The sequence below is a fragment of the Danio aesculapii genome, chromosome 24, assembly GCF_903798145.1.
Source record: "Danio aesculapii chromosome 24, fDanAes4.1, whole genome shotgun sequence".
NCBI lineage: Eukaryota > Metazoa > Chordata > Actinopteri > Cypriniformes > Danionidae > Danio > Danio aesculapii.
In genome coordinates, this window is record NC_079458.1 from 22,387,011 (window position 1) to 22,410,863 (window position 23,853).

The following is a 23,853-nucleotide window of genomic DNA, read 5'->3' on the forward strand; positions in this document are numbered from 1 at the left end:
CTACTGTTTCACTATATTAACAAAAAAAATGTAATTATATTTTACCATCCAAATGAATCCTTTATGAACTGTCCGACGTTCACTGCTCTCATCTTGGTAGGTGTGCTCAAAGCACTCGCTGAATGTCTGGAGCTCAGAAGTGTACATACGCTACATCGCATGCCAGAGTATGTGTGGGGTCACGTGTGGTTTTCAGTGGTGTAGTGTGGACAGAGAACTTTTCAGAAATGCTAGATGAAACGCCAGTGTGGACATGGATCGTTTTTATTCTAAAACGTATTAGTTTAAACCGGGCCTAGAAGTTAAAAATAAAAGAATCAATAAAGTCATAAAACTGAAGATGTGAAGAAGTTTAAAACAACTATACAATCTATCAAATATAACATTTACCACAAATTTGAAGAAAAAAAGACAATTTCAATGTGTAACGGAAGATATGTCAACATGAAAAGGTCACACAATAACTAAAAATAAAACCAAAAAATTGTAGAGAAAGATAAAAACAAATTGAGGCTCTGTCATCTGTAAATCACCAAATGCAATTTCCCTACCCTTGATCTACGTCTAATTTCTTCACTGCCACATCGATCACACCATGGCAACCAAACAGGAAAACCACAGAACCACTTCATTTGGATGGTACAGCTCTCCAGTGGCTTGCATGTTGGGCTCTGGCGAGACAAACCCAAAGCAATGAAAGGTTTATAGGCATTCCACTCAAGAGCAAGCCACAGCAGAGGTCAGACTCATATCCCCATGGTAAAGACAAAAAAAAAGACATGAAAGCAAATTAAAGTTGTTCAGCAGCAGAATTTAAGTCAGGCACATTGCATGTTTAGAACTGTCATGTCCAAAGGAGGCCGTTATAGATCCGCTTAATTCATTCTTGCAGGAGTAAAAGAAAAAAATTAAATGGGAAGGGTGGAAGGTTAAGTTTTTGAAAGCGTCGCATGCTGTCTTTTATTAGGTGAGCTGTCGGCAGAGTTGCATGCCTATTCTTTCCCCGCAGTTGGTTCTCTATTTCTATTCTGAATTAGCAGAGGATGAAAGCATCACCCCCTGGTCACACCACCTTTTTGAGCCTCCTTCACTGCAATGCATACTGACGGCTGCTTAATTGCATGATATAGGCAGGCATTTTTTTCTTTCAACCTTAAATAGGATTGCCGATTCTGTACAATATTGCACAGCAGAATTAACAAGGTATGGATAAGAACATCAAATAAGCCAATAAGAACATCAAAATACAAGAAATCAAGGGAAGACTGCACTACTCTAGCACTACCCTCTAAAGTCCAATGAGAAACGCTTTGGAAAAAGCTTCCAAGTTTGTCTAAATTTCCCACAAATCCAAAAAGAAAAAATAAATAAAAAACCTTGGGACCTTCAGCTCAGGATAGTTCTTCTCATACCTCTTTTTCATCAGAATGGCTCTGCATTGTGGAGCCTGAGCTTATTCTCCACTCATTCTCAGCCAGACAAATTTCAACTTTCCACAACCTTGGAGAATACATGATGACATAATACTGCAATGCATTGTTTATCTCACTATAAGCAGTCTAAAAACAAACATTGCATGTGGTGGTGTTTCTGCAGGCATTTTCTGTTCACAGTACCAGGAATGATTTTAGCCCTGACAGTTTGCATAGATGGAACTCATCTAAAATCTCTTTTAAGGTATATTGAAAATGAAACCCTTGGCTTTGCACTCGCGCACTTTGGGTTATTCTTTTGTGCACTTTTTAAAATAATTGTGTAGACATACAAGGCAATATTGTTCAATGCTCAATGGAACTGCCATATTCCATTGAGCATTTCCCCAGTTAAGTTTGAGAGCATAACGTTTTTAGGGGTGATCTTTTCTGCTTGTAATAAGAAAGAGAAACGCACAAGCTGGGAACCACTACCAGAACAGTATTAGTGGAAAAGGGGCATAAATTATCCTCCAGACTCTCAGCATCATGAGCTCAAAAACACGACTAACACATACTGCTCATTCTTTGAACAATCCAACAACATTTTTGCCATTCTTGCTTACCAGTTACAGTGTGAACCTCGTAAAACAAATAACACGAATTTGGATCTGTTACATTACCAAATGTTCAAGAAAGCCTAAAGCTGCCCTTCCACTGCACATGACATTCGGACACGACTGTCGGAATATTGCCCCTTGTGGCAGTCGCGCAGAATTTTCAGTTTTGTCGTGCACCATGGGAGAGAAGCTGTTCTCGTGGTGTCTGAAATAAATGAGTGCACAAGCAAGAGCCTTTATTCTCTGTGCGTTCACCATGGTTGAATGAATGAATGAATGACTGAATACCATAAACTCATAAACGGCTAAGAAATATGTATTTTTATTACTTATTTATTAATAGAATTTATATATATATATATATATATATATATATATATATATATATATATATATATATATATATATATATATATATATATATATATATATATATATATATATAGACTTTTTTTTCTGATTCAAAAAAATAACGAAAAAAAAACTACTATTTCTCATCTTGCGATTACGGACCTGCTTGGACAACAATGGAAAACATCGGCCGGTCGCATACAGTCAAGTTGCAGGAGTTCAAATATTTTAACGGATCCACTGTTCAAACTGGATCTGAGTTTTCCACATACGGAGATGATCGGAACTTAATGCAGCTCCCGCACTACTCTCTATTGGAAATGAATGACTTCCAGTCTATTGCTTGTCATTTGTCGTGTGCAGTGGAAAGGCGGCTTAATAGTTAACACCTAACTCCAGAGCGTTTTTTTGATTTGTTAGGAAGGGGATCAAAGTAAATAAAATTTTTGAAAATTCCATCTGGAGTTCTTCAGACAACCACTCTGCCAGAACCTCTTGATTCCATCAGAGGTTACTATATGTTTTAAGGCATCTCATTAACCTTAGGTTTAATATAGAGTCCCACCTCTTGCCTCAAGGATTTTGAATACCGTCCTCAAAGAACTGTTATTTTGCCTGGAGATTCTCCAAATGGGTTTTCTAATTTGGCAAGATGAGTGGTGTCTGCAGTGTATTTGCATTTTACACTAGATTTGCCTACATAATAACAATACATTTTATTTGTAATGCACTTTTCTCAAACTCAAAAGCTCAACAAGGCAAGGAACAACAAAACAGCAAAGAGACAATACATAACAAAATGTTACGAATGAATAAAATTACAGTGAAGCTTCTTAAAACAAATCCAAAGAACCGGCATTCCTAATGGTTATAGGTAATGCATTCTTTGCACGGTATGAAAAGGCCATACCACCCATGGTGTTAAGTCTGCAACATGGCTGGAACAAGGCGAGTTACAAAGCAGAGGAAAGACAGCGAGCAGGGTGTAGAAAGAGACACAAATGTAATCAGGAGCTAGCCCATGTACTGCTGAGTCTTAAAATCGATACGTGACTTAACAGGTAACCAATGAGTTTGCTGAAGAACAGGAGTAATGTGACCCAATACATTGTAAATTGGCCCAAAAGCATGACACGCTTCAAGCACATGGGGGCGCTACTGAGAGCTCCTACTCTAACAAAGTTTTTCATTAGTTTGTCGTACTAACAACAGCAGGGATCATCTAAACTACCATGACTCCCCTTCATGAAAGGAGACCAAGGACATTCAGAGAACTGCTAAAGCACAGCATCAGGCCATGAGCCACAGATAAGCAAAACAACATAATACTAAAACCCTGTCAACTCAATTATAGCAATGATGTCAACCATCCTTCCCTTTTAAATTATCACCTCACTTCCTGCAGGAACACTATTATTAAGCCGAGATAAACAGCTACTAGACAGTGTGGCTCAATTTCCTCTCACTGCCTATCTAAACAAGACTTTTAATGTCCATGTGGTAGGAATGGCTGTGTGACTAACACAATGGTGCTCCTCAGAGGATCTTGGGAACAGCTGGCACCAGTGGTCACCTACATATGCTGCCATTTTTCCAGCACTTGACAGAAAAGACTATACATACGGGCTGTTAAATGTCCAGCATCCTGGCGACTGTGATTTGTTTGACAGAACAGCAGCGAATATATGCGACTAGTTAAAGCCAAAGAGGCATTTTATAAACGGCACAAGAGCCATGCAGCGCAGTGGCATAAGGCTTCCCGCTGCTATTGATTTGAGCCGGTAAGTGAACACAAATGGCAGGGGTTAAATACTTAACACATGTCCAAAGTTTTAGGAAAACCAAGAAGCCAGGCAGGATATTAAATCACAGTGTATGAATACTGACACAAAGAATGAAATCTAAATTGAACATTACAGAAATTATCCCCATAGTCGTTCTTCAAAATGAATCCAACGTATCTCATACACACATGCAGAGCGTAGAGTTCAAGCTCTCTCCTGGTCCCACACTCACGGTACAGCTGATCCCCGGTCAAACTCGCCAAAAGACCTAACAGCTACTGAAACAATATTAGTGTTGGCAGATCCAAATCTAGAACTGCAAATTATTCGCAACAGCTGCAGCGACTGTTTAGACTTTGAGAGATTGCTGTGGTTTTATGTCAAAGATGCTGGAAGCAGCACGATGTATCTGTTTACCCAAATATGAAAATCCGCTCAACCTTATATCATTCCAAACATGTTTGTCTTTCGTTATCTGGAAAAGAGATATGAAATATTTACACTTTTGTGTTCCAGTGAGGTAATGGAATAAGGATCCAGGCTGTCAAGCTCCACAATTTTGATCCATTTATCTCACAAATCTATCACACAGCTTCAGAGGACTTGGAGTATAGTGCACAAGATGAATTAACCACTTTAATATATTACTTATTTTGGACAATCTGGAACCACTTTAAGAATAAGACTGACTGGGACAATATTCCACAAAAGAAAATCATACAGGTTTGAAACAACAAACTTTAAGAAACAGATAAATTAGAAACAGGCTTGTATATTTAAAACTAATTGCACCTGGTGTAAATGATTAATGAAGAACTTTGACAAATTTACGGCATGGTTCTGTTTGCAAAGAACGCTCAGGTCAAGGGTATTGTCTGCTTTTAAACTCAAACAAGGCTTTAGTTTAGATCTCCCAAAAGACCTCACAGCTACAACACCTAATTACATACAGCTCATATAAAAGATGCCATAACAGCCCTTTTGGGCAACTAATGCAACCCATCAAGATTGATTTAGCAAGGTCATTTTCAAACTCATATTAAATCAAATCCACTTGTGCATTAAATTGATTCAACGAAAGGTAACGTCTGCATGAGCATCAACTCTCAAAGGATTTTTCAAGCACTAAGTAAATTAAAGTGGGAAAAAAAAAATTAACTAATAAGGCATAACTAAATCCACAGAAATGAAAACACACTAAATGAGAACTAAATTCAAGTCCTGTAGTCGTCACTGGTAATGACTGCCCTCATTGTAAAATCTCAACACCGGTGCTGATGTATTTGTGGTTTTCTCAAATGAATTTCAGCGTGCAAGTGAGTGAGTGATGTTGACATGCCTGATTAATGTGTGTAAATAAACATCATTCACACAACTCTGTCTTTGTGGCATTCCTGGCATCATTCTTCTGCCCCCTCGCCTTATAGCTGTACAGTCCCCTCAGCAAACACCTCACGCTGTATACATGCCCGGGAGCAACACATTAATGCTAGACATCTAGTTCTTTATTGGCAGGTCTCTCTTTTTTTGGTGTACTGGAGTTGAGTGAAACTTGTGACATGATTTCTTTGGAGTCGCCACTATGTTTGCATATGTTGCAGATTGGTCTAAGAGATGTTCTTAATGCTACTTAACGCAAGACACAACTAATTTAAACAACTCATACCACTGAATGTGTTTGCCGGCAACATGTGCAGGCTCAGTCTCAACCAAACATATACAAACGTCCAAAAGATTAAGTCATATTCATGCAGTCAAAATCTAATTAAATGCTTCATTAAAACTTGCATATCATGCAAAACACATTGCATCAGTTAAAAACCACAATCACTTATTCAGAACCCCAAGCCTGACAGCACTTCAGCTTCACATGGGCTTCTCCAAATGAGACAGCCAAAAACCATTGCAGATTGTCTAAAAATCCCCAAGCCTCCAAGGAAAAACAAACAGAGTGTGAATCAGAAGTGTTACTACCTGGATGTCAGTCTTGTTCATGAAGCTGATCTCTCTCTCTCTTTCTTGCTGTGGGTTGTTCGCTCTTGAGCTCCTCGGAGTGTTTGTGGGGACCACACTGCTCCTGGAAGACAACCTTCCTCCTCTAATCCGTTCTCCAATGTGATGACACACACTAACCCCAACCATCTGTTGAAACACGTCCTCCAGCACTCAGCACAGTGGTGCATCAAGACAAACTACCCAGTCCAATCAGAGAGGGTACTGGGTGGCTCTTCCCAGGCTGGAGGCAGGGACAAGGACATAAGGGAAACACTAGTCAGAGATGTCTAAAACTCCAGCCACAGTAACCTGAGATTTTGAGAGAGAGAGAGGGAGGAGAGAGAGGAGAAGAGGAGGGAGGGGACTGAGAATGCGAATGAGGGAGAGAGGGAGGGAGAGCAGCATGTCTCTGAACAGTTATGTTGCCACTTGTAGCTCACAGGAATCCCATAGAAGCAGCCTGGGGTTCCTCAAATCTCACTTGCACATTTAGTTGTAATGTACTGTAGTACCCTATAAAGCCTAGAGGAAAGAAGTGCCATAAAGAGAGCGTGGTCAGTTAAAGAAGTAAAGTTTCACATCGACCACAATGCCCTGCTGTTTGCACTTCACTGTTACATCTGCCCAACTCACACCTCCCTGTTATAAATCTTCAGCTGTCTCAGCAGCATTCCTGTCCTTCGCAATCTACTGCCTTAAGTTAGGAGCAAAACAGATTTTACAGAGATAAGAGACTGAGCCCGGGATCATTAGCGCTATTTAGTTGCATTTATTTCAGCTACTGTCATTTGCTGTGCTGAATTTAAACTGCTTCAAAAGTTGGACTGAATATTCAGTTTTGCTGCCTTATTTACTGTTGTATTTTAGTTTAGTTGAGTATTTTCTCTAGTGTTAATGGCAGATGAGTTTACAAGATAACAATAAAACAGTGTCAAATATTTAAAAATGTAATCTTTGGTTGAACGATTCCTTTTAAAATTAACATTAATACAAAAGTGTCAACAAATGTTTGACAAATTTAACTGACATATGTTTGTAACAATATAACAATAAACCTTTTTAAATTTATATTTAAATAAATTATTAATTAATTAACTTATATTTTTGATGGATTATATACCATGCAATACTGCACAACTTAAAATTGCATTTGTCTAATAATTTATTTGTCAGGCTTTGTTTTGTCAATAAGAAAAAAAATGTATACGTACATACATCATGCTTACATAAATACATACATACATACATACATACATACATACTTTTTTCTTCTTTCACAAAAAATTATACAAGTATATAAATAAATAAAAATGTCTGTTAGTGTTTGAAGAGATGTTTAATGTGCTTAGTTAGGGCTAAATCCAAAATTTGCAGGACAATGTATACATAAACAAAAAACAAACACAGATAAAGTACACTGTAAAAAAATCTTTATTTTGTGGGGTTTTTTTCTCCGGCAGCAGGGTGCCGGAAAAAAACGGCGGGTAAATTACAGACATTTACCGTAAAATAACTAATGGTAAATTACAGAAATTTACCTGGAATTTAAATTTAGGAAATTTCTGTAATTTACCGTTAGTTATTTTATGGTAAATGTCTGTAATTTATCGGCCCTTTATTTTACTTTTTTTTCCGGCACCCTAGCTGTGAGAAAAAAATTTAAAATAACAGATTTTTTTAACAGTGTAGTTATGCTACTAATCGTTTAGCAACTAAAACAAGAAACTGCTAAAACTGCTGGAATTTGGTGCAGACAATAACCAAAAGCAGTCTTTAAGTGCATTTAATCTTCAGATTAGTAGAACATCAACAGAAAATGCCCTGTCTTTTATGAAACCACAGTTCAATAAACATGCTAACCATGATTATGCACTATCTTGGCAACTAAGTTCATCAGTTGAGGAAATGAAAACAAAGGCTGTAAGTGACCTATTAGCATTCTTTAAAACTGCTTTCACACCTGGTAAAAGTTTCAGTTAGGCCAGACCAAACTCAAACACTGATCAATCTTCACTCCTGACAAACCCCTTAAAAGCCTTAAATCAAACAAACAAGACGAGAGCGTCATCACGTACTCTACTCAAGTAGCCAGATAGAAGGCTAACATCATCTGTCCTTTAATACTTTCACCTTCTTTTGTGCTAATGTAGATCTAAGAGGGATTCTAGATTGATGACAGTTTCAGGAGAGGCTTGAGAAACAGATAAGAACTAGCACAATGCAAAACATTAGTTTTGATATAGCTTAATGTTTACAGTGGGGGGAAATGAGATTCAAGCTTAATACCACTCACTGTAATTGCTGTAATAGAGTTTTCCTTATTCTATCAATCTATTCATGCATGTAATCAGAACATGGTTTTAGAATGTTTTAACTTCCAGCAAAATGCATTCTTCATGACTTAATGCCATTTGCATTCTGTTGTGCAACTTATCCATTTTCCGGCCACTGCATTCAGCGGAACTCCTAGGTGAAAACAGATACTTTTTGCAGGATTCTTGTTTTCACTGCTGTTTAAATGCGCAGGATATTAGATTAAGGACAACAAAGACTATTTTCATCAGGAGCACGAGAAACCCCCGGTCTTGGTTCACATGAGGTTTGGAAAAGGGGAAAAGGGATGAGGGCTTCAGCGGAAGAGCTCAAATTAGATTGACTGAATTCACAAAGTGTGACCCCACCCCCTTACAAGTATACATTTAGTACATGCCGCACCTCAAACCCCAAAGCCGGACACCAACCCCCAAACCCAGAAATTTCTAAAAGCCTTTGAAGGAGAGAAGTAGTGAACAACTCTAGTGGACAAGATGATCACTGACAAGAAATAAAGTTTTCTAATCTAAGATAGAGTTTTAGATTAGCTTAGCTAGATTAGATTAGGTAAACTTACTTATAAACTAGCCTATCTCAGATCTCAAGAAAACCTTGGTTATTTGTGAATTCATAGGATGAAACAAAATCTTTGTGGATCTTTAGAACTACGTTTTTTGAGGCCTCTAGAATAGGACACTATGAGCTGTTCTTGTGTCAGTAAAGCCTAAAGACCCTGCAGGAGGTCACTTAGGCTGTGCAGAGCAAAATCAAAAAAGCCCCCCTTCCAACATACAAAAGAGAGACACAGAATTAACCCCTGCAAGGGCCCTCTTTCTTCTACAAACCTAAATGAGGCTCACAGGTGCAGCGAGAACCTTGTGTGTGTATATCAGCTGGAGGGGGCCTACTTCATTTGTCTCATTCATTATGCTTGGATGAGATTTGGTGTCTTAGGGCCAGTGGGGCAAAGAGAGAGGGAGAGTGAGCGCAAGCTCTAAACATAAAATGTCATTCGCGGTGTTGTCTTCCACAGTGTCGAGTGCCAAAAGCACGTGTGCAATGCAGCCGTTTTCTGGATCAAAGACTTTATAGAGTCAGCTGCCTAATGCTTTGACCTCAAGTATGCTCTGATCTCAGAAAATAACTCCATCACTACCCTAAAATATCCACATATTTATTGCCAAGCTGCAGCTAAGGTGTCAAAAAACAAAGCCTATCAAAAAAAAAAAATAAATTCACTTTGGATGTACCAAAACTCAATAGCTATTTGGAGACATCATTGAATGTCATTCATCAGACTAGGACATCACAGATCAAAAGGTAAACTATTAAGCTAATTGCAAACTAATTGCACCACTTTGATTTCTCAGACAGCGGTGACCATTGTCAGGCTCGTCAGCACAGTTCTTTGAGATTCAACATCAAAGTGGGTTGCTAGTTAACGCAATTATCACTATACAGACAAGTACCATGTGTCATTGGCTCTAATCAACCAATAACTATAGGGTGGAACCCTAATCATTGAAACTTAAATTGGAGTAAATTTGCCCCATTATTACGAAGTATGTTTACATACTGTCAGTATGTCATTAAACCACTATTTGCATATCGGTACCAGTAATTTTTACTGAAAGCAGAGGGGATTCATGCCTGACTATAACTTAATAATTAGTAATAGCAAACTTGCTAATGTAAGGAAACTTTTTCTAGAGATCGGTCACGTTTTAATAGCAGTTCAACTGCTTAGCTTAGACACAACTTACACTTATTTCTTGTCAAAACAATTCTGTGCTTCAGATCAGGTGAAGCTAACTTCAAGCTAATTGTCCGCATATGTCCAGACTGACCGTTCTATGGACAGTTCCTTTTGCCAGAAAAATTAAGAGTACTGTCATGCACTTTCGTTGACAAAAGTAACTATAAATGCCTCCAGATCCCAGGCAATAACCATTTTCAGCTTTAACCTGAAACAACTGTTGGAAAAGAGTGTTACTTTAGCTGCTAGGCTACATGGCTGCCATATACAATCAGGGAACGAGTGCAATGGCTACTTACTGACTACCACTTCAAACGATGTATTGGTTTCCTTGCCTGTCGAGCTTGAAACTGAATATAGAAGTAATTTCCTCTGCAGTCTTTATCAGAACTATCATTTGGATCTGAAATATGGGCCCCTCAGTCACGTTGGGCCAGAAAACTCCTGCTTGGTTAAGTACATTAGCATTTCTGAAACATTGGCACAACCATGTTTATAAATCATTTCATAAACTCAGTGTAAACGGAGAATCCAGTGGACTAAATGACCAACAGGATCATTTAGGATACCTTAGATTGAAATATGGAACTAATAATGTAAATATAAAACCCATGGAATACGTAATAAATGTAGTGAAGGCAATTAGCCTGGGCTGTTTACACCTGGTCACCATTCACTTTTTCTGATCGGATAGCCATCTAATCATGAAATGGGTAATTGCGAATGTCCTCTGAAACGCATTTGAGATTCATATAAATAACCAAATAACAGAGTAAAATTTGCATATAGCATAGAATCTGAATCATATCTATTTAACAGAGGCACATTTAAGTGATCAAATGTAAATAGAAACATTTTCACCAATCAGATCAGAAAAAAGCAAGAAGTGACCAGGTGTAAACAGCTTTTTTCCAATATGTCCAACATTGTCTCTACTGCCTTGCTGTCAGGCTCTGGTCACATTGCATGATCTCCAATCCGATGTTGTTTTGACCAGGGGCAGGGTCATAGTAAGTGGGTAGGGGGGGTTGAGGGGTGAGGGCGTACATTTAAGTCTAGTGGGGGTGCAAAGCCTACCGTTGCCACTGAGAGTGGTGTCCGAAAAGGGTTTACATGGTTCATAGCACTCAGAGGTACATACATTTTCTATATTTCCTTGCCAATTCTTCTCCTGGAACACCAATGTTGTACAAAGTTTAGCTCCCGCACATTTTTTTAAAAGTTTTTAGTTTGTCTGAAGAGATGTGTACTGTGTTTGATTAGGAATAAAGCTAAACTCTGCAGGACAATGGCCCTTTGAGAGTGAGTTTGGACACCATTGGTCTTAGGTTTTTGAATGATGACAGTGATGTATTAGGTGAAAGGGACATGCTATAGTCAAGACTGCCCTGTGGTTTGTAAGCCCCTAGCATATTTAGTGACACTCAAGAATCCCAAGATCCCATGGTCCCCTCTGGCTGTGTCACTGCTCTTATCTCAGAGCCAAAGAAACAGTAAAGTACAGTGTGGCATGACAGCATGTGTAAATTATTAGCCTATGGAAGCCCCACATGTAAGAGTAAAGCGATACTAATCTTGCATATATAGCAGATGGGAAGCAGCTGCAAAAGAGACAGAGAAATGCTCTGCAACATTCTTCCACTGCAGAAAAGGCACCTCAAGCAAGGGTCATTAGTGTGAACCACCATCTCCAATGGAACAGGCTTTGAATCGGTGCATTGTCAGAGTGAAGGGCGGAAAACAGAAAGGAATTCCTTCAGGACAAGAAAACTCCCATCCTCTAAGACTCTAGGAATGAGACAACATAAAACTAGGTCATATTCAACATTATATGTCACATGAATGGTCACAAATCAGTATGACGAAGAATCTACTATTGTTTGGAATTTGAAGGCCAGAGGAGCCTCTTAATTCTTATTAATCTGGTGATCTACTTGCAAGATAAACCACATTTCTCAAACCTTCAAGCTGAATATAAAATGAAAATCCTGATCTGATCTCTGGCACCAATCTTGGGGTTCAGCTAGAAAAAAAGAATCCTGTACTTATAGCAGACAAGTTTATATCATACCATCAGATAGGTGAGAAAGAGCAGAGGACTTTTACGTCGGTAAGTATGTGTGGAGTGACATTTGTTATTGTTCACATGTTAATTTTCAAACTACACTCATTATTACGACTTTATCAGGTACACCTGTCCAACTACTTGTTAACGCTCATTAATCGATCTGCAGCAGTTCAAACCGAGCATCAGAATGGGGAAGAAAAGTGATTTAAGTGACTTGGAACGTGGCATGGTTGTTGGTGCCAGATAGGCTGGTCTATTTATTATGGTCTATCACTGGAGTACTTCAGAAACAGCTGATCTACTGGGATTTTCACCCACAACCATCTCAAGGGTTTACAGAGAATGATTAAAAAAAAAAAGAGAAAATATCCAGTGAGTGGCAGTTCTGTGTTCCTTGTTGAATCCAGGGGTCAGAGGAGAATAGCCGGACTGGTTTGAGCTGATAGAAAGGCAACAGTAACTGAAATAACTACTTGTTACAATAGAGAAGAGGTATGCAGAAGAGCATTTCTCAACGCACAACACAGCCAACCTTGAAGCAAATGGACTACAGCAGCAGAAGACCACACCGGGTGCCACTAGTGTCAGCTAAGAACAGGAAACCGTTGCTACAATTCACACAGGCTCACCAAAATTGGACAATAGAAGACTGGAAAAACATTGCCTGGTCTGATGAGTCTCGATATCTGCTGCGACAGATAGTAGGGTGTGTTAGTTAGTAGGATAGATAGTTTGGATGGTAGGGTGAGAATTTGGCATCACCAACATGAAAGCATGGATCCATCCTGCTTTGTATCAACGGTTCAGGCTGCTGCTGGTGGTGTAATAGTGTGAGGAATATTTTCTTGGCACACTTTGTTCCCATTAGTACAAATTGAGCATCGTGTCAACACCACAGCCTACCTGAGTTTTGTTGCTGACATTATCCATCCCGTTTATGACCACCCATCTTCTAATGGTTACTTCCAGCAGGATAACCCACCATGTCATAAAGCACAAATCATCTCAGACTGGTTTCTTAAACATGACAATGAGTTCACTGTACTCAAATGGCCTCCATAGTCACCAGATCTCAATCCAACAGAGCACCTTAGGGATGTGATGGAACGAAAGATTCGCATCGTGGATGTGCTGCCGACAAATCAGCAGCAACTGCATTATGCTATCTTGTCAGTATGGATCAAAATCTCTGAGGAATATTTCCTTGTACCTTGTGGAGTCTATGCCACAAAGGATTAAGGATGTTCTGAAGGCAAAAGGGGGTCCAACCCGGTACTAGTACGGTGTACCTAATAAAGTGGCCGGTGAGTGTACATTTGTTAGCTATTTTATTTTCAAGATATCAGGTCACTTTCAATATGGCAATAAATGTCACATAAAATGCTATTCAAATTCATACTGGTAACATTTAACACCAAAAAAAAAAGCACAGAATAATCAACCAAGTTGGTCATATTCATAGTAGTTTATGCTGTTGTTCCAGTCAAGACATTGCAGAAATAGAAACCTTTTCTAAAATGTAAATTTTACACATTAAAAACAGCTTTGCAACATGTAATAAGTCAACTTCTCAATGTCAAGTGTTATGTTGTATGTAGTTAGGACATGGTGTAATACACCGAGGGCTCATATTTACCGTAATATATTAAAAAAGACTTTAAGGACCTCATAAAAAGCAAGAGTTACAATTCTTCTCCATCATATTTGGGCTCAACTATTAAAGGCATTATGAAAATGTAATTCTAAATCAACAAAAATCAACTTTAGCAAAAACATTAAATTAAAAAAAATACTGTTGTCCATTTTGTAAGTTAATACCTGCATTTAAACCCTCACTCAATTTAATTGTGTAGTTTTTTGTAATGCATTTGTGAAAGAGACCCTAAAATATAAGCAATCTGGGGCATTTGGTGGACATAATTTGGATTTTTACTCACCCTAGAAAGAAACTTCACTTTTTCAGTAAACTATAGCAAATCTGCTCGGATATTTGTCTTTAGGGACCATTAGATCTCACTACTTCCTTCAGCTTTCTCATCTCAGACAAATAATGCTCTGCGTCCGGAAGCACGGTTTAATCCTCTCAGGCCCAGAGGTGAAAAGCAGGAACAAGACAGAAAAGGCAAATCCTCATGTGAGGAGGCCCTGTCCGCACTTGGACATCCTGAAATGGCTGCTTGAGTCTAATCCCTTAAAGCATGTCGCGAGCGGCTCATTGACAGACCAAATTTGTGTTTGGTGTGTGTGGTTATCTTGATCATGTTTGCCCCCCACGCAACCTCGCAGGCTCTGCTCAGGGCAATGTAGAAAACAATGACTGAACGCATCAGTGAGGGCGGACAGTTCTGGATGGGAGAGGAGATAAAAAAGGTGAAACATCTGGGGACAAAGCTCACCTTGTTTAAAAAGGCCTCGATTATCATTACACTTTCATTTTCTGAACTTGTGTTCATGTGTAAGGTTGCTGGTTAAGCATAAACAACAACATTAAAGTAACACTGTACAAAGTTCATTTCAAATGTTCAAAGTTTTATTTCAATTTAAAAGTTCATTTATTATCATATATTTTGCATATATATATCTATAATTTTAGATTCTTATTGTTATTTTTTTACTGTTGTTAATATTCTAAAGTCACGATTGGTTGTGAAAGCATTTCACTGCATATCATACTGTGCATGACTTTATTTTGATTGTCCATTTGTTGAATTTAAGTTACATTGCGTCTACATGCCATCTAATTCTCATTAGATTATAAGTACAGTCGGGTTGGGGTTAGTGCAAGTTGACATGTACCTTATAGTCAGTTAAATGTCTGTTGAAGAAGCAGTATCAACAAATATTAAGCAGTCAGTCTACTAATACTCAAAATGGACCATCAAAATATATATTAACTTAAAATCTACAACAAACAGCAGATAAAGACCATTCCATATCTGATGCATGGAAATATGTGTATATATGAACATACAAGTTCACATGTAATAAACAAATTCACATATACATATAAAATATCTTTTACATACGCAACATTTCAAAATCCTGCAAAAATAGCCGTTACATTTTTTTCCACAACTGAAACTGCGTATATATACAAACACAAACAAACATATGCAATTATAACCAATAGGCTATATTTGATTGATGTTGTATACAGTATATGACCTTTTATATATGCGGAATGCAAATATGACTGCCTTTACAGAAACTGGAAGTCAACAAACATTTTTTGGTGAATGGAAGCAGCGGTGTGGTACAAAGGTAAAATCAAAGTTAATGCTTTTATTTAAATTAAGCATGAACATTTTACAGAGCAACCTAAAAACAGAATGCACTGTGCCAGCTGACCAATCAGAGCCTACTGTGTATATTTTGAGGAAGGGGATTCATAGAATTAGGAAGTTCACAAACTGTATTTAAGAATTGAATATACCAAAATAATAATAACCCCTTAATGATAGCAATGACAACAACAACAACAACAACAACAACAACAACAACAACAATAATAATAACAACAACAACAACAACAACAACTACAATAATAAACAACAAAAATAATAATAATAATAATAACAATAACAACAATAATAATAACAACAACAACAACAATAACAAAATAATAATAATAATAATAATAATAATAATAATAATAATAATAATTATTATTATCATTATTATTATTATTATTATTAATATTATTATAAAATAATAATAGACCACCCCTTTAAATACATGTGATTTTTCAAATTATGGCCTATCACTGATTTGATTCGTAACATAATTAATTGCATTTCTTAACTCCTAATGTCACTAGTTAACACACTCAATGCATTTTTTTTCCAGCACATCCAATCATTTAGAAAATATCAACCTCTACCAAATGGTTGATATGTCAGTTTATGATAAAAGGACCGGAATTAAAACAAATACTATGAAAGATTCTGAAAATATGAAGTGTAAGACTAATTAATTTAAAAACAAACAAAATAAAACATTTCTGAAAACAAAATCATCTTTATTTTTTTCAAGTATGCCATAAAATATTTCAGATTTTCACTTAATTTCTTGTTTTGTTTTACAATAAAACGTAAATCAAGTGTAGTAGTGCAACATGTTTGTTTGATTTTTTTTAAACCAACAATGCTGTGTGTGTAAACCATTGTTTAACAGCCATTATTTAAAACAGTCAAAATATGGTCAACCATTTGGTAGAGCAGGCAGTTTTAAGTCGATGTATAAAATGTTGGTGTAAAAAAACATTCTTTTAAAAATGAAAGTGAAAAAAGTCATGTAAATACAACAAATTTTCTCCTTTAGTCAAGTAATCAAATGGAATATACTGAATCACCCAGAAGTACTTCTAAAAAAATATTCATTTCCACTAAATATTCCAAAGAAGATCTTTACATGACTCAGTATTCAATTAGCAGAACATGCAATATTGGCACATTAAAAAATGGGCTATTGCTATAACTGATTCACAAGCTTAACAGTAAATCCTCGACAATAAATGAATTAGATGGAGGTGAAGAGGGACCTCACACAAACAATATACACTCCATTCAAATTTCTCTTTGTGCAAAACCCATCGACGGGTGGTAAGAAAAGACCTCAATAGCTGTGGCTTTTTAATTCTAATTTCATCCTTGGAGCAAAGGAAGCAATGCGGGTTGCACAATTTGTGATTGGCATGAGAATCGGAGCTCTTTCATTTGGCTTTTTTTTGTACAGGAAATAATTACCACACTGCGCCACTGCTGAAAAACAACTGCTCAAGCACTGGGCTTGATCACATCTTTAGATATTTCTAATGTTTCTGAGTTTTGGTATGAATTTGGATGCGAGTAGCAGTCCTGTGCTTTTTTTTCTCACACCTGGCTGTTTACGAAGAGCCAGTTGAAAGAGGACATTATTGGCCCCGGGTTACAATAGAGGCCGTCAATGGAGAATGAAAGCAGCTGCCGTAAAGCTCAGAATGACCGCCGTTAGGGCACTTGGCAGACTGTGTGCTCTACTGATGGGGGGTAGTCAAATCAGACACTTGTAGAGAATTGTCTGTTTAGCTACGAAAGTGGGATTATGATGATGTCAAAGAAAGATGAAAAATCTTGTTTACAGAATCATCATGGCTCATTCCAAATAAATCAAAAAGACAACACAAACGTTTATATCTTCAAAGAGCATAAATAGATTATAGGGATTAATAAATGTAAATAAATATGCAGAATACATACACTGTAGAAATGCTGGGCTCCACACAATTCCCTCATGTTGTCCCAACATAAATCAATAAAGTTAAAGTAATTGTTTTAACAAATTTAAGTAGATTGACCATTAAACAATTCAGTTGTCCCCAAAAAAATCCTCAAGAATAGTGTTGTTTTAGCTCACTTTGTTTCAACTAGCAGCAAAACATATTTTTTGGAGCGTAATACATACTGTAAGTAAGATGAATTGGGAATATTTTTGATAAACATGTTTTATTTTTCATTTTTTTTAAGAATGTGAATTGATTGAAAAAAAAGAATGTAAATCTATAATTGGTATCTTGAATTTTTATTTAGAATGTTTTAAAAGAAACAGTTTAAGTGGTTTAATTAGATTAAGACTAGGGTTGGGTACTGAAACCCGGTGCTATTATAGCACCGGTACCTTTGTACCGGTATGTACCGTATCAAATCAGCATATGAATTTCGGTGAAAAATTTTGGTGCCACTGGAGCTGCGACAAGGATGTAAAAGCATCAAGGTGTGCATCAAAGGCACACATAGGTACGTGTTGTCACACCATCTCTAAACATTTAATTCTAAAAAATTTTGAGGAATACGGACAGGCAATGTCAGGCGTTTGTTCTTGTTGCTTAGGCAACCGACGCACGCAACACACGCAGTACCGAGCATTCGGTGAGGGAGAGCGACTCTCTTCAGATCAACACGCATGATCGCGTTCATCAAATCTGCTTAAACTAAGCGTTCTAAAGCGTATTTTACAAGCAAGGATTCTGACACAGCAACGTGAAGCAGATGCTTTACAAAGTTGCGTGTAAGGGGGAAACATGTCAAACTTAATGACACATTTGAGGGTTCAAACGCAGAGAAATGTCTCTTAAAGCTTGCAGAGGTTTTTTCTTTCTATTTAGTGTGGGGTCTCAAATTCCATTAAAAGAGCACTCTTCAACCAGTCCCAGTGTCAACAAGCTTGGCCCCCCTCTTGCCCCCCTAAATTTGGACGCGTATTTTTGTGTCAAAACGTCACAGAGAAGCGAGATCAGCCATCGGTGGCAGACTGCGGAGATATGATCGAGGCCTCTCTCTGCGTGCTCTAGGTGTCACGTGCACTCACTCCCTCGGCACTTGCTCTCTCAGTGACGGTGCTGCGCGCATTAGCCCAGTTCCCTGCATTCGTCAGAGGTTGATGCTCAAATTGACACAGGTAATAGCAATTTTAACACTTTCAATATAGAAAGTGCTTGGCTATGCAGAGACCATTATTAATCAGAAATCTAGTGTACATAGTTTTATGTTAGGAAATGCAGTATTGAATTAACAAACAGTCGGCAAGCACCAAAGAACAGATGTCACACATTGATCAAATGTAGTTTTCAGTCATGCTCATGTAAGTCATACTCAACTCGTTTAGATTTGCCTTCATTCATTTTTGATTTCCGTCATGACAAAGAACAAGTCTTCAACACATGATTTATTTACAACACATTTTTAAACATAATAGTTTAACTAATTTCTAATATCTACTTTTTTGTCTTCCCCATGGTGGCAGTCAGTGCATAACATTTTATTAGTTATTTTGCAACACAGTTGTATTCAGACAAAGTCCCTTTAAGTATTTTAGTGTTTTATTCAGATAAAAGTGTAATTTAAAGACTTAATCAGTAAACTATGAAAGTTGAATTTATTATTCAAATTATTTTGTAACTGATTTGTTGTGTATATCAAAAAATATACAGTTAATATTTCTTAAGAAGGCTAATAATACTGAACTTAATTTTTTTTTATTAAAAACTGCTTTTATTCAAGAAATAAACAATAAGAAATATGACTTATTATGACTCCAGAATAATAATTTTTTAGGAAACACTCACAATTTTCAGAAACATTATTTTAAATGAATGGGAGGGTAAAATAAATTGACTTCAACTGTAGGCCTATCTGTTAAAGTTTACAGGTGCAACAATGTGCCTTGATGTACTTGAATGTTAGAAATGTGTTATCGTACACCAGTACAAAGTTACTTGTCAAATAAATTAACAAGGAAGATTATTTTGAGTTTAAGTTATTTAATTATCATGTTTATGAAGACTGCAGAGTGATGCATAAAAAAGGATTCGAATAATTTAAGTATTTTATGATATATATGTTAAAATGTGCCCTCTCAATTATTTTTTTAAGATTGTCAAATAAAAGATTTTTTTTGAGTCATTCACCATAATTTTGTGGCTTAAAAGTATCAATTCAGGCACTGTTTTGGCACCGGTATCATTTTAAAAGCATCGATTTACCACCAGCTGAAAAACAGCTGAAAATTTAGAGATTTAATTAAAGTTTTTTCTTTACTTGTTTATCTAAATACACCAATAAAAAAGTGGAAAACAAGTAAACAAATAAACACGTTTTTAAAATACATTTAAATTGTTTAAATAAATCAAATAAAGGCATGTTTTAGGACAGACAGGCAGGCTGACAGAACAACAGCAGCAGCAAAATTGACTTAAAAATTCAAGCTGCAATTATTTTTTTCTCCTAATTTTTTCCCTCATCTCCTCCTGTTTGCATTACCAAATATGAATTGCAATGCTGTGACCAGCAGCGGTCATCATTTAGGACACTGGAACAGATCACACAGGCTCACCCTGCAACAGGTGCAAATTCCAGTAATACCTCTGTGTTTGGGAGGATTGTACTTTTATCAGAGCACTTCGTTCCTGTGGCCAGTTGGTGGAAAACCGGCCTTCATTCAGGACAGGTACAACTCAGTCCCTTCTGCTTCACCAACAAAAAAGATTTAGCCATAATTATTCATCTGGATAAATATAGATAAAATAGACTGTTTTAAAGGGAGTGGTTTAAATAGTGTATTTTTTAATATCTAAGTACAATTAACACAGTAATACGAAATATTAATTAGGAATATTTTAGATAAATGCAAGTTTTATTTTTGCAGTTTTCAAACAATCTAATAGGTTAAATAATGATTAAAGATTGACAAACTGATTTAAAAATATTAATAATGAGGCAAATTAAACGAGTCAATAAGACATTCATGAATGTTTCTTAATTATGTATATTTTTATTTGTGTTTTTAAAACATAAATAGTTAAAAAAATACCATAGTGTGCTTTTATTAAGGCCATACTAGTGGCCATTCCACTGGAAAACAAGACATTTCACGATGGATACAACTCTTTTCTTTCTGCTTCACAAAAGACAAAAGATGTGCCTGTTTTACCCATAATAATTTCTGTTTGGACTGTGTGTGTGTGTGGGTTTTTTTGTGTGTGTTTGTGCGCGCGCATCCATCTACAAGCAGGAAGCCCAATCCTGAAGGGTGCTGGTGGGGTTCTGCTGTCATCTTGGTGCTAATTGGGTGCCCATTTAAACAAAGCAATAAACAATGAGCAAAGAGGAACCTCTTGACAGCCATAAAAAAGCCAGTTTGTGAAGGGAACAAGAAATCCCAGTCTAACCCCCAACTGACAGCCACTTTCTCAAACAAGCAGCCTAGAAATCTCCTCCATTTAAGGAATGGGAGCTTGACCTGGATCAGGTTCATCTCAGCAGGACGGCTACTGTTTATGTGATTCCTCTAAACCAGCCATCAACTGACACAGATTTGGGGGATGGATTACATTATGACCTAAAACCAGAAATAATGCATCCTAAACCAGAACTGCATGCAGAAAGGTGTAATGGAATCCATTTGCACCACTTAAATTATTTGTAGTTGTCATAAGCATTGGGTTTTTTTTTATCTGGAGTTTATTTATTCAATGGTAATGCTCCACATTTCTCAATACAATGCATTTCCATTTCACTTCATTTCCAAAGTATTTGGTCATTTTAAGTGAGAAACACTTTTGTCATCATTAATGCAAATACAGAAACTCAAGACAGAGCAAAAAAAAAGCATTGGTTTAGAAAAAGTCACAAATTGTTTCTATTCTACAGTAGAATGTTCTTCACAAAGTAATAAAAATACTAATCATACCTTTACAATATTTACACAGAAAAAAAAACATGTTATTCCATGTTTTAATTCTAACATTAATAAAATCAAATTAGAAGAATAAAATAAAACAAACAGATAACCCCTATTATGAACGACTTAAATTGATTAAATAAAAAAGGTAAATATATGGTAATAATATTAAATAATATAAATAATAACAACTAATTAAATAAACTAAAACATTTAACCGGTTTGTTAAATTACTTGTTTAGTAATTAGATTTACTATTACATTAAAAATTACTTTAATAAACACAACAAAAACAAAAATAAAACAATTATAAAACTAATAAAACTAAAAAAAAAATGCAACTGATTAAAGAAAGATGCACCAAGGCTTTAAAACAGACATTAATTTATATGATGAACAATTTATTTGATCTGATTGCCTGTTTTGACAGGGCCAGACCTTTTGTTAAACAGACTTTCAACAGAGAGATAATTTCTCAGATAACTAATTAGTAATTTGGCTTTGCTCCTTCTACTTTTTAAGCTGTTTGGACAGACATATGTGCATGTATGGTGTATAGACTGTCATATTGGGGTGATATAAACACACCAAGTGCTTTTTGTTCAATTTAACAACATAAAAACGGTGGACCAATTGGAGCGGTTTCCAGACCGACCGCAACTTTACGTAGGAGTGCGATCCCCCCGCCCACCGAATTGATTGACAGCTGTGTATTAGCATGTCCTGGTTGTCACGCGTTTAATCAAATCAACAAGAGAGGACGAGCGCAAAGCATCCGGGAATAAAAGGTGTGTTCAGTTCGCTAGGATCATCAATCATCATCAAATGTGATCAAGAAGAGTGAGTTTTACAAGTTTAACATGTTTTAAAACAGAGCATGTGTGTAATGAATTACAGCAATTTACTTCAGATTCACTTCATCAGCACAGCCGAGTGTCAGAACAATTATAAAAGAAGACGCTTCAATCCCGGTTTGTGGACATTAAAACAGGTTTATTTTGTACATTAACATAACAGATATCTATACAGCAGTGGAGATTAACCTGTATCCTGTCACATATGCGTGCAAAAAGCGTGCAAAGCTAAACGCGCACACTGTCTGTGTGTGTGTGTCTGCTTCGCTGTGTGTGCGTGTGTGTATCTGTGTGTGTGCGTGAACTTTGTAACGACATTGTTTGGCTTTGCTCCTTCTTATCTGCTCTCACTTCTGCAGATTTACGTGCCCTCCAGAAACTTGCGTTCTGTGAATGAACGTCACCTCGTGGTTCCATCCCTAAGAGGGAAGAAATCACTTTCACGAACTCTCGCATTCAATCTGCCTAGTTGGTGGAATGAACTTCCTAACATCATCAGAATGGCAGAGTCACTTGCTGTCTTCAAGAAATGACTAAAAACTCAACTATTTAGTCTCCACTTTCCTTCCTAATCTGTAACTGCCTCTCTGGCTATACCACTAACTGTACTCGCTCAAGAGGGAAAAAAAAAAAAAAAAAAAAAAAACCACATTACTAATGCTTTGCTTCTTAGACTTTACACACCTGAAACTTGTCTATAGCACTTACACGCTGCTGCTCTTATAGTTGTGTAAATTGCTTCCTTGTCCTCATTTGTAAGTCGCTTTGGATAAAAGCATCTGCGAAATGACTAAATGTAAATGTAATTTGTTTAATTTTAGGACAAACTAACCATAGTAGAAGCAAAATTTGATTTAATTTATTTAAATTCATGTTTATTGGATTTCTGGTAAAGTATATATAAACAATCAGCAAGTATGAGATCATGTCTGTGTACCAATGGACTTTTTAAAACAAGCTGACTATTAATCCCATTAAACCAGATAATTTCCTCAACTACACATTCAGTGAGCAAAAAGGCAGAATAAAGCTTTCAGAACCAAAAGAGAAAGAAAATAGTAGGACAGTGGAAGTAGAAGGTAAAAAAACAGATATGTACTTTTCAGCTGTGCAAGAGAATGAAATGTAAACAGAGCTTTAGAGAACTACTTTAGATCTTAGCAAACATTTCTGGGGCCCTCTGGTCCACTTTGTAACCCTCCTGGCTGGCAGGGAGCTCAGCCTCTTGTCAAGCAGCAATCTTTTGTAGTGCTCCCCTGATACTCAGCCAAGCTTCTTTCTCAGGATGTGCCTGCATATGCATGAAGGAAGGACCGTCCGGCCGGCCTCACCCCTGCTACTTTCTGCCAAAGCTTTGCAATCTGTCCTGGACAGAAAGATGTTTCACTAGCTCCTCGTGAGGCTCATGAGCTCCTCATAGGAAACTTGACATATAGGTCTCAATTGCTTTATTGAACTAACAAACTAAAACACACCAGCTAGCA

General features: G+C 36.9%; 1 protein-coding gene across 4 annotated transcripts in view; it reads right to left on the reverse strand.

Annotated features, from left to right (window-relative positions):
- Window positions 1-6,446, reverse strand: part of sulf1 (sulfatase 1) — a 73,127-nt gene extending 66,681 nt beyond the window's left edge. For 2 of the 4 annotated variants that reach the window (XM_056450259.1, XM_056450258.1), the window contains exon 1: window positions 6,142-6,444. The gene's annotated coding sequence lies outside the window, so the exon portion shown is untranslated. Of the gene's footprint in view, window positions 1-6,141 lie in introns of all 4 variants that reach the window. The other 2 variants (XM_056450260.1, XM_056450261.1) reach the window with 2 other exon arrangements.
- Window positions 6,447-23,853: the final 17,407 nt, after the last annotated feature.